An 11087-nucleotide genomic window follows, 5' to 3' on the forward strand; every position below is an offset into this window, starting at 1 on the left:
GAACCTTGAGTCAGGAAGTGATGCGGGGCCATGGAGAGGTGCCGCTTACTGGCTAGCTCTCCAAGGCTTGCTCAGCCTTTCTTATAAAACCCAGGACCATCAGCCTAGGGGTGGCTCCACCCACAATGGACTGTGGCTTTATGGAGGCATTTTCTTTTTTTGTTTTTGATTTTTTTTTTCGAGGCAGGGTTTCACTGTGGCTTTGGAGCCTGTCCTGGAACTAGCTCTTTTTTAAATATTTATTTACTTATTATGTATACAATATTCTATCTGTGTGTCTGCCTGCAGGTCAGAAGAGGGCACCAGATCTCATTTCAGATGGTTGTGAGTCATCATGTGGTTGCTGGGAATTGAACTCAGGACCTTTGGAAGAACAGGCAATGCTCTTAACCGCTGAGCCATCTCTCCAGCCCTGGAACTAGCTCTTGTAGACCAGGCTGGCCTCAAACTCACAGAGATCCGTCTGCCTCTGCCTCCCGAGTGCTGGGATTAAAGGCGTGCACCACCACTGCCCGGCTGGCATTTTCTTTTTTTGTTTTTGATTTTTTTCGAGACAGGGTTTCACTGTGTATTCCTGGCTATTCTGGAACTTGCTCTGTAGGCCAGGCTGGCCTCAAGAGGATCACAGAGATCCTCTTGCCTCTGTCTCCTGAGTGATGGGATTAAAGGCTTGCACCACCACTGCCAAACTGGAGGCATTTCTTAATTGAGGGCCCTTCCTCTCTGATAACTTTAGCTCCTGTAAAGTTGACATAAAACTATCCAGCACAAAGACCAAAAAGTAAAGCTCTTAGGAGAGAATATAAACAAATCTTTATGACTTATATTTGTTGATTTTGCTTTTGGAGGCAGGGTGTTTATATTTGGCCCAGGCTGTCCTGGAACTCAGCTCTGGCTGTGTCGGCCTCCCAAGTACTAGAATTTCAAGTTTACACGACCCCACCCAGCTTGGATTAGATCAACAATGGATTTTCAGATATGACACAAAAGCAGAAATAACCAAAGGAAAATTGAAAATCTGGAGTTCATCAAAAGTTTAACTTTTGCTGTTCAAAACACAGCAAAAAGAATGAAATATTTGAAAATAATACATTTGCCAAAAGCCTAAAATCAAAATATATAGAGAAATCTGTTACAACTCAGCAATAAAAAGACAACCCAATTTAAAAATGGCCAATAGAGCACATATACTACGATTGGAAAGATATAGCAAAGATTACCATAGACCCTGTGCAAGGCTGATGGAGGGGTGTCTATGTGTTGCTTTCATTATTAATAAAGATAATGCCTTGGCCCTTTAAGAGACAGAAAATTAGGTAGGCGGAGTAGACAGAACAGAATTGTGGGAACAAGGAAGTAGAGTTGGGGAGACGCTTCAGGCAGTCACCATAGTGAGTCTCCACGATTCTCCTCTCTGAGATGGACGCAGGTTAAGATCTCTCCTGGTAAGCCACACCTCGTGGTGCTACACGGAATACTAAATATGGGTTAAAGGAAGATGTGAGAATTAGCCAATAAGAGGCTGAAACTATGGGCCAGGCAGTGTTTAAAAGAATACAGTTTCCATGTAATTATTTTGGGTAAAGCTAGCCGGGTGGCGGGAAGCAGCCCGCCGCTTCCTTCTACACAAGGCTGACATAGAAATCCGTGAAGCAGGACATAGTTTCTATGCTGAGGCCATCCCCAGACTGTAAGCCTCCATCAAGAACATCAAGTGAGAGGTCACCCTGACTTGTCCAGCATCTTGCCACCAAAGCACTTCAGAGAGCTTTGTCTTTGACTTGCTTTGGTGGTGGGTGTTTTACCAGCATCTGCAGCCCTAAGAAACAGTATCTGATCTGTTAATGATAACAGTAAAGCAGACTCTGATTTTCTTTTTGGAAACTGTCCTGGGCTGGGTAGTGGTGGTGCATGCCTTTAATCCCAGCACTCGAGTTTGAGGCCAGCCTGGTCTACAGAGCAAGTTATAGGTCAGGCTCCAAAGCTACAAAGAGAAACCCCTCCCCAAAAAGCCAAATAAATAAATAAATGAAAATAAAAACTGTCCTGTGGACGTAGGTATTGTTTTCTCCATGAAAATGCACAAATGGCTATGAAAAGATGCTCAACATCACCTGTCTCCACTGTCACAAGGACAAGCGGCTCAGTGTGCAGGCCTTAGCCTGTATCAGCCTATGCTGTATAAGGAGAACTTGCCTGGGGGAAAACCAGCAATAATAACACGGACTAAAGCATGTGCCCAGGTCTGGGTTTGATCTCAGACACCGCAAAAAAGTTTAAAGAAAATTACAAAGAGATACCACTTTACACCCACTGAGATGGCTAACTGTATGAAAGGTAATAACCAGTAGTGCCGAGCCTATGGAGAAATTGAAACACACATACACAGGTAATAGAAATCACCTTAAACTGTAAAATGTAACCATACGACCTAGCAATTCTTCTCCCACATACTCAAGAGATGCAAGCATACAGCCACACAAAACCAAGTGCACAAAGGCTCACACAACTTTATTCATAATAGCTGACTGTCGAGCAATAAATGGATGATTAAAAAACAAATCTTGCCGGGCGGTGGTGACGAACGCCTTTAATCCCAGCACTCAGGAGGCAGAGGCAGGCGGATCTCTGTGAGTTCCAGAGATCCAGAGATCCTCTGTGAGGCCAGCCTGGTCTACAAGAGCTAGAAGAAACCCTGTCTCGAAAAACCAAAAAAAAAAAAAAATCTTAGGTAGATGGAGAGATGGCTCAGTGGTTAAGAGCACTGGCTGCTCTTCCAGTGGACCCAGGTTTGATTGCCAGCACCTACATGGGACATGACAACCATGTAACTCCAGTTCCAGAGGATACACTGTCTTCTGGTTTCTACAAGCATTATATACACAGAGTGAACACACACATGCAGACAAAACACACACACAAAATAACATAAATACATGTTCAATAAGATAGCTTATTGGGTAAAGATGCTTGTTACCAACTCAGAGGATTTAAGTTTGATCTCTAGGACCGACTTGGTAAAAGGAGAAAAACAATTTCCTCAAGTTATCTGTAGACAACAGGAACATTCCTTTACATTGTGTGAAGATGTGTCACTGTGAATGGTTCAATAAAAAGATCAATGGCCATTAGCTAGGCAGGAAGAGGTCAGACAGGTCCTGTGGAGAAGAAAGGCACAGTTGTAGGCCAGGCACAAAGGAAACAAGATAGGCAAATGGAGATGAGGTAACAAGTGTGTGAAAGAATGTAACTTAAAAAAATATTAATTTGAGTTTTAAGAGCTAGTTAAAAACAAGCCTAAACCAAAGCCAAAAGCCAAGCTTTCTTTATCTTTTCTTTTAATTTTTTTTTTGATTTTTTTGAGACAGAGTTTCTCTGTAGCTTTGGGCCTATCCCAGAACTAGCTCTTATAGACCAGGCTGGCCTTGAACTCACAGAGGTCCACCTGCCTCTGCCTCCCAAGTGCTGGAATTAAAGGTGTGTGCCACCACCACCTGGCAAGCCAAGCTTTCATAATTAATAAGTCTCTGTGTTCTTTATCATGAGCTGGAGGCCCAAAAGAAAAGTCTGTCTACAGTTGTCTTCTGAACTCCACATATACATGTGAATATACACAAATAAAATGTAATTAAAAAAAACAATATGATGGAACATTATTGGGATTATAAAAAATGGAGTGCTTATACATGCCACAATATGAATGAACTTTGCCTCACTATGCAGAGTGAAAGAAAGTAACTCCCAAACATGACTCAATTATATGACATGTTCAGATAGGCAACTCAATGACAACAGATAGTATATTACTGAGACTGTACCAGCCTCTTACCAGGGCCAGAGACTACTGAGCAAGTACAGAGCAACACAGTCTCACTATGTAACCCATGCAAAATACAGGTTCAGGGGCCAGCCGGGTAATTCAGCAGGACTTGCAAGTGTAACAACTTAAGTTTAATCCCTGGGACCTGCATGGAAGAAAGAGAGAACTGACTCCTGCATGTTGGCTCCCTCTTCCATACACAGGCCATGCTCCGTGCATGCCTGCACTCTTATAAAATAAATGTAATTTAAAATTTCTTGGGGGCTGGGGAGATGGCTCAGAGGTTAAGAGCACTGGCTGTCCTACCAGAGGTCCTGAGTTCAAGTCCCAGCAACCACATGAAATCTGGTGCCCTCTTCTGGCCTACAGGCATACATGCAGACAGAACACTGTATATAAAATAAATAAATCTTAAAAAAAAAACATAAAATTTCTTAAAATAATGTAAGACAGATTCAACGGAAAGGGAGAGGGGTAAAGGGAAAAGGAGACAAGAAAGAAAATGAGGTAGATGGTTATGCTCAAAGTACATTAAAACATATACGGAAATGTTCCAATGAAGCATATTTGCACAATTAATATATGATGTTTTATAAATCTAAAAGATTGTTTATTCAACAGGATTTTTTGCTTTCATTTTGTTTTGTTCCATTTTGAGACAGACTCTCACTATGTAGTCCTGCCTGGCCTGGAATTTACAATGTAGACGAATGCATATGCAAAGATCTACCTGCCTCTTCCTCCTGAGTACTGACTGGGATTTAAGTGACCTGTTACCATGCCTGGCTACTTGTTGTTGTTTTAGAACATGTTCTCATTATATAGCCTTTAGTTGACTTCAGATTCACGATAGAGATAAGCTATTCTCAAACTTGTAGAAATGGTCCTGCCTTCCTCCACCTCTCAAGTGCTAGAATTAGGTGTGCTCTACGAGGTTCAGAAAAACAAATCCATTAATAATAGCTATACTACAGACTGAAGGGTGTTTATTGGTGAGCACTGACTACTAAACCAGGCAGGCTTTGAAAAGACTAATGCTTTGTTTGCAACTATGTAAGAAGAATGTATCTGCAGCTGTTGTATTTTTAATTTTGGAGTGGCAAGTAATCCAAAAGTCTTCATTTATGCCCTTGGTTAGCTCTGCTGCAAAAGCACAAAAGAGGTCTCATCTCTGTGGGGTCTCCTCCCAACGTACAATTGTTTATCTCATCTGACTCAAGCTCATACCCAATCTTTTGTGTTTTTTCAGAAATAGCCACCATACTAAGTAAAAATGGCTGCATTTCTTCACAAACAATATTCAAATGATGTCATTTAGTATTGAAACTTAACAGAATTAATGTTAGAGTTTCTTTTTTAAAAATATTTATTTATTTATTTTCCATACAATATTCTGTCTGTGTGTATGTCTGCAGGCCAGAAGAGGGCCCAGTCCTCATTACAGATGGTTGTGAGCCACCATGTGGTTACTGGGAATTGAACTCAGGACCTTTGGAAGAGCTGGCAATGCTCTTAACCACTGAGCCATCTCTCCAGCCCATGTTAGAGTTTCTTGCTGGCATTTTAACAAATTACCATGAACCGTGACTGAAATCTGAAGTCTGTAATGCTTGCTATTTTAGGGAAGAACTAAATTGGTAGGGAAAGCAACAGGAACTGGTAGAAAGAAACAAGTTTATTAAAAAGCCAGCTCTGGCAGTCAGGCAGTGGTGGCACACGACTTTAATCTCAGCATTTGAGAGGCAGATGCAGACAGATCTTTGAGAGTTTAGGGCCAGACTGGTCTACAAAGCGAGTTCCAGGACAGCCAAAGCCCTTACACAGAGAAACCCTGTCTCAAAAAACAAAAAAAGCGGGGGCTGGAGACATGGCTCAGTGGTTAAGAGCATTGCCTGCTCTTCCAAAGGTCCTGAGTTCAATTCTCGGCAACTATATGGTGGCTCACAACCATCTGCAAATGAGGTCTGCTGCCCTCTTCTGGCCTGTAGACATACACACAGACAGAATATTGTATGCATAATAAATAAATATTTTAAAAAAAAACAAAAAAGCCACCTTTGAGGCAGGCAGTGGTGGAACACACCTTTAACAGTTTAATTCAGCATTTAGGAGGCAGAGGTAGACAGATCACTGAGTTCGAGGACAGCCTGGTCTGCAGAGTGAATTCCAGGACAGTCTGGTCTACAGAGTGAATTCCAGGACAGTCAGAGCTATTACATAAGGAAACAATCTCAGAAAGAAAAGCAACAACAACAATTGGGAGGCAGAGGCAGGCAGATCTCTGTGAGTTCGAGGCCACCCTGGTCTACAGAGCTAGTTCCAGGACAGGCTCCAAAGCTACAGAGAAACCCTGTCTCAAACCCCCCCCCCCCAAAAAAATTAAAACCGGGTAGTACTAGCTGTCCTAGAACTTGCTCTGTAGGTCAGGCTGGCCTCAAACTCAAGAGATCTGCCTACCTCTGCCTCCCAAGTGCTGGGGTTAAAGGTGTGTGCCACCACTACCTGGTTTGCGTAACATTTTCTTTTTTTTTCTTTTTTTTCCTCTTCAAGACAGGGTTTCTCTATATGTTGGACCCTGAAGGAGAAGCCCCAAGAGACCACTCTCACACCACAGTTGATGTAAAAGCAAGAGGATTTAATTAATTCTGTCACGACAGGGTCTTTCAGCATTCAGGAAGCCAAAAGACCCCAAACAGTTGGTACAGGCTATTTTTAAAGTAAAAAGCCACAGGGGGAAGTCTGGGGGTTGTTTTTCCAACTATTAGAATTGGCTGATTCAAAGGGCTACTCAGAATGATTGGTCTGAGCCAGGGCTGGAGGACTGTTGCTAGATCAGGTGAGGTAAGAGGAAACATTGGAGGGTTACTTTGACCCCCTTCCCAGGGACCAAGTCAAAACATCAGAACTGAGTCAACACCTGAGGGTTATCTTGTCCCTATTCCAATAACTGAGTTCTATCTGGAGAACACTCACAAAAACACAGAGAGATGGAAAATCCCCAACATTCCAGTATGTGCATGTGTAGTTGTTAGGTCTTTGGTTCCCAGGGGAGGGGGGGAAAGCCCTACTGCAGGGAGGCCTCAGAAATGGCCTCAGAGGGACTGGAGAGATGGCTCAGTGGTTAAGAGCATTGCCTGCTCTTCCAAAGGTCCTGAGTTCAATTCCCAGCAACCACATGGTGGCTCACAACCATCTGTACTGAGATCTGGCATCCTCCTCTAGTGTGCGGGCATACATCGAGGCAGAATGTTGTATACATAATAAATAAATAAATCTAAAAAAAGAAAAAAGAAATGGCCTCAGAGTTGTCAGAAATGGCTTCAGAGTTATCGTACAGTTCTACATGTAATGCCTGGTGTCCTGGAACTCATTCTGTAGACCAGGTTGGCCTCCAACTCAGAGATCTGCCTGTCTCTGCCTCCCAGAGGTAGGATTAATGGCTTGTGTCAACACGACCAAGCTATAATATTTTCTTAAAACTCAAAATTCTACTCTGTATACCGTTCTAGCTTCAAGCACAAAGTTTGACATGTTGCAGCCAGTTTCATTGTCTAATATCCACTGTCATCTCTTCTCTCTCACCAATTATCTAGAAATTTATTCTGAAATTTTAAAACATGAAGGAATTTCCTATGAATTTATTACTAATGTCTAGCATAATTTCACTATGATCAAACAACATACTCTATAGATTTAAAAGTCATTGAAATTTGCTTATGGCCAATTTTGGTTCGTGGTATATGTGTACTTTTGAAAATGTATATTTTTTTTATTTATTATGTATACAATATTCTGTCTGTGTATGCCTGCAGGCCAGAAGAGGGCACCAGACCCCATTACAGATGGTTTTGAGCCACCATGTGGTTGCTGGGAATTGAACTCAGAACCTTTGGTGAAGAGCAGGCAATTCTCTTAACCTCTGAGCCATCTCTCCAGCCCCCCAAAATGTATATTCTTTATGTGCGCGATATGTATGTTGCATTGTGTGCTCATGTCCAAGTGTATAGATGTGAAGTCATAAGTGGATGTAGGGTATTTCTCTCCATGGCTGTTTGGTTTCATTCCCGTTGCTGAGGACGTAAAGTTTGTACATAATTCCAGGTTATAGTCAATTACTTCAGGGAAGTCACAGCAATAGGTGCTGGAGACAGCTGGTCCCATCGCACCACATCCACATCCAGGACAGAGAGAAGACGCTGCTGAGCTAGTCCAGCAATTATAGTCCAGAGAGAGACTACTGCTGCAGAGGACCTGAGTTCAATTCCCAGCACCCACACGGAAGCTCCATATCCTGAAACTCCAGTTCCAGGGGATCTGATGCCCTCTTCTGGACTCCAAAAGTGCTTGTCCTTAAAGATGCATATATCCCAACATAGAATCACACATATACACATAATTTTAAAAGATATCTTTTTAAAAAAAATGCAAGGGGGCTGGAGAGATGGCTCAGCAGTTAAGAGCATTGCCTGCTCTTCCAAAGGTCCTGAGTTCAATTCCCAACAACCACATGGTGGCTCACAACCATCTGAAATGAGATCTGATACCCTCTTCTGGCCAGCAGGCAGACACAAAGACAGAATATTGTATACATAATAAATAAATAAATATTTTTTTAAAAAATGCAAGGAGAAGTCAGGCAGTGGTGGTGCACACATTTAATCCCAGCTATTCAGGAGGCAGAAGCAGGTGGATCTATGTGAGTTTGAGGCCAGCCTGGTCCACAGAGTGAGTTCCATAACAGCCATTGCTACACAAAGAAATCCTGTCTTGAAAAGCCAAAAAACAAACAAACAAAAAAACCAAAAACAAAACAAAGAGGGGCCAGTGAGATGGGTAAAGGTACTTGTCACCAAGCCTGACAACCTGAGTTTGATTCCCAGGGCCCACATAGTAGAAACAGAGAACCAGCTTCAATAAGTGGTCTTCTATCCTTCACAAGCATGCTGTGGTTCTCATGGTAATGCACACACACACACACACACACACACACACACACACAGAGGCACGCATACACATATACACATACACAAACACACACATAAATGTAATCTTCAAAAAGAAAAATCTTTTACAATAAATCTGTGAGGGGAGTGTTTCATGCATACGTCTGGACACTGGAGGTCCAAGCAGCACAGCTCAGCTCTTGCAAGGCTTCTCTTGGATAGGTTATCATCTTTGCTGGATCACTTGTACACTTCTGTGAGGTTTCTAGCCCTCTCCTTAGAAAGTTACCAAGATCCAATCTTGGAGGTTACCCCGTTCTAATCTAACCACTTCCCAAAATAGAATGGCTGGGATTACATCTGTACTTTCTTTATATAAATATTTATTTATTATGTATACAATATTCTGTCTGTGTGTCTGTCTGCTGGCCAGAAGAGGGCACCAGACCCCATTCAGATGGTTGTGAGCCACCATGTGGTTGCTGGGAATTGAACTCAGGACCTTTGGAAGAGCAGGCAATGCTCTTAACCGTTGAGTCATCTCTCCAGCCCCCTTGCATTTTTTTTTAAAAAGATATCTTTTAAAATTATGTGTATATGTGCAATTTTATGTTGGGATATATGCATCTTTGAGGACAGAGACATAGTTCTAGCTCATCCATCTCCCCATAGCCTTCTCCCAAATCGAGCTATTTTGATGTTATTCTCTGCCCCCAATATACTGTTACACCCTTTCTCTCCTCTCCCTTATCTTTGGTTTCTCTTATCTTCCAAAATATGATAAATTTTACTGTTGTTCTAATCAACTGTGCTCTTGCCTGCACCCCAGGTTTCCCTTAGAATCCCTTTTTATTTCCTACAGGTCATTCTTTTCAGAACTGGGGTATTGAAATCCAGTCACTGAACACGCACACAAGGTCACACAGGTCTCTAAGTATCTAATCTTAGCTCTGAGGCCAAGGCTGGAAGACCATGATTCAAGGCCAACCTGGGTTAGATACAGAGACCCTGTTTCAAAAAACCAAAAGAGGGCTGTGGCTATTAGTAGAGTATTTGGCTGCAATGCACTAAGACTTGGGTTCCATCCCCAGCAACAATATGTAATCAGTACTGTGGATGCAGAGGTAGGTGGATCTCTGTGAATTCAGGTCACCACAGTCTACTAGAGAGACCCTGTCTTAAACAAACAAACAAACAAACAAAAATTCAAGGTCGTTCTCAGTTCTGCGGGGTTTGAGGCCAGTCTGATATACGTAAAATCTTGTCTCAAAATAAACCCAGCCACTGAGGCTGAAAGTTCCCATAAATGAAATCACACTGAGACAGGCTTAAATTCATGCCTTGAGATCATTTCAAACACCACAACAACAACAACAAAAAAAAACCCAGAAGATGTCTGTATCTATACCTATAAACAAAATGTGCTTGAAACCAGTTTGACAAGAGAAAGAACAACCAGGAATGATCCTGGTCTAAAAAGTCATAGCGTTGGGGCTAGAGATGACTCAGAGGTTAAAAGCACTTGCTGCTCTTGCGGAGGACCAGGTTAGATTCCCAGCGCTGAAGTGGCTGCTTACAACTGCCCTGCAATTCCACTTCCAGGACTCCTGTGGGCACTAGGCACTACACAGTGCACTTACGTACAAAAAAGCAAAACTTATACACGTAAAATAAAAATAAAGTATTTTTTTAGTCCTCTGCAAAAAAATATGCTCTTAATCTTTGAGCCATTTTCCTGAATAAAACTTTTTTTTTGAGACAGTGTCTCTCTATGTATTCTTGAAACTCTATATTCCCAAATGCTGGGATTAAAGATCTGTGCCACAACACCCAGCTAAATAAAATATTGAAAGAAAAAAAAAAAGCGTTGGTGTTGTTCTGATGTTTTCTCTTCAAGGCAAGGTTTGAAAGGGAATAAAGTTTAAAGGCAGTAAATATCAATTTTATTTTTCAGGCGTTTTGAGACAGTTCTCTCCACATAACCCTGGCTATTCTGGAACTCACTATATAGACCAAGTGGACCTGGGGCACATCGATTTGCCAGCCTCAGCTTTGTGGTTTTGAGTGCTAGGATTAAAGGTGTGCACCACCACACCAGGCCCTTTTGAAGTCTTGGGCTGCATTTATATGCACAGTATTATTTGCTGGGACACGGGACAAAACAAACAGCCAAGTCCTGGCCTTTTTAAATTCAATGCCAACAGCAGACACCCTGATTCAGTCAGCTCTGAAGCTTGCTTTCTTTTTTTTTCTTTTGATTTTTTGAGACATAGAGTTTCTCTTTAGAGCCCTGACTGTCGTGGAACTCACACTGTACACCAGGC

This window comes from Arvicola amphibius, chromosome 18 (assembly GCF_903992535.2).
Source record: "Arvicola amphibius chromosome 18, mArvAmp1.2, whole genome shotgun sequence".
NCBI lineage: Eukaryota > Metazoa > Chordata > Mammalia > Rodentia > Cricetidae > Arvicola > Arvicola amphibius.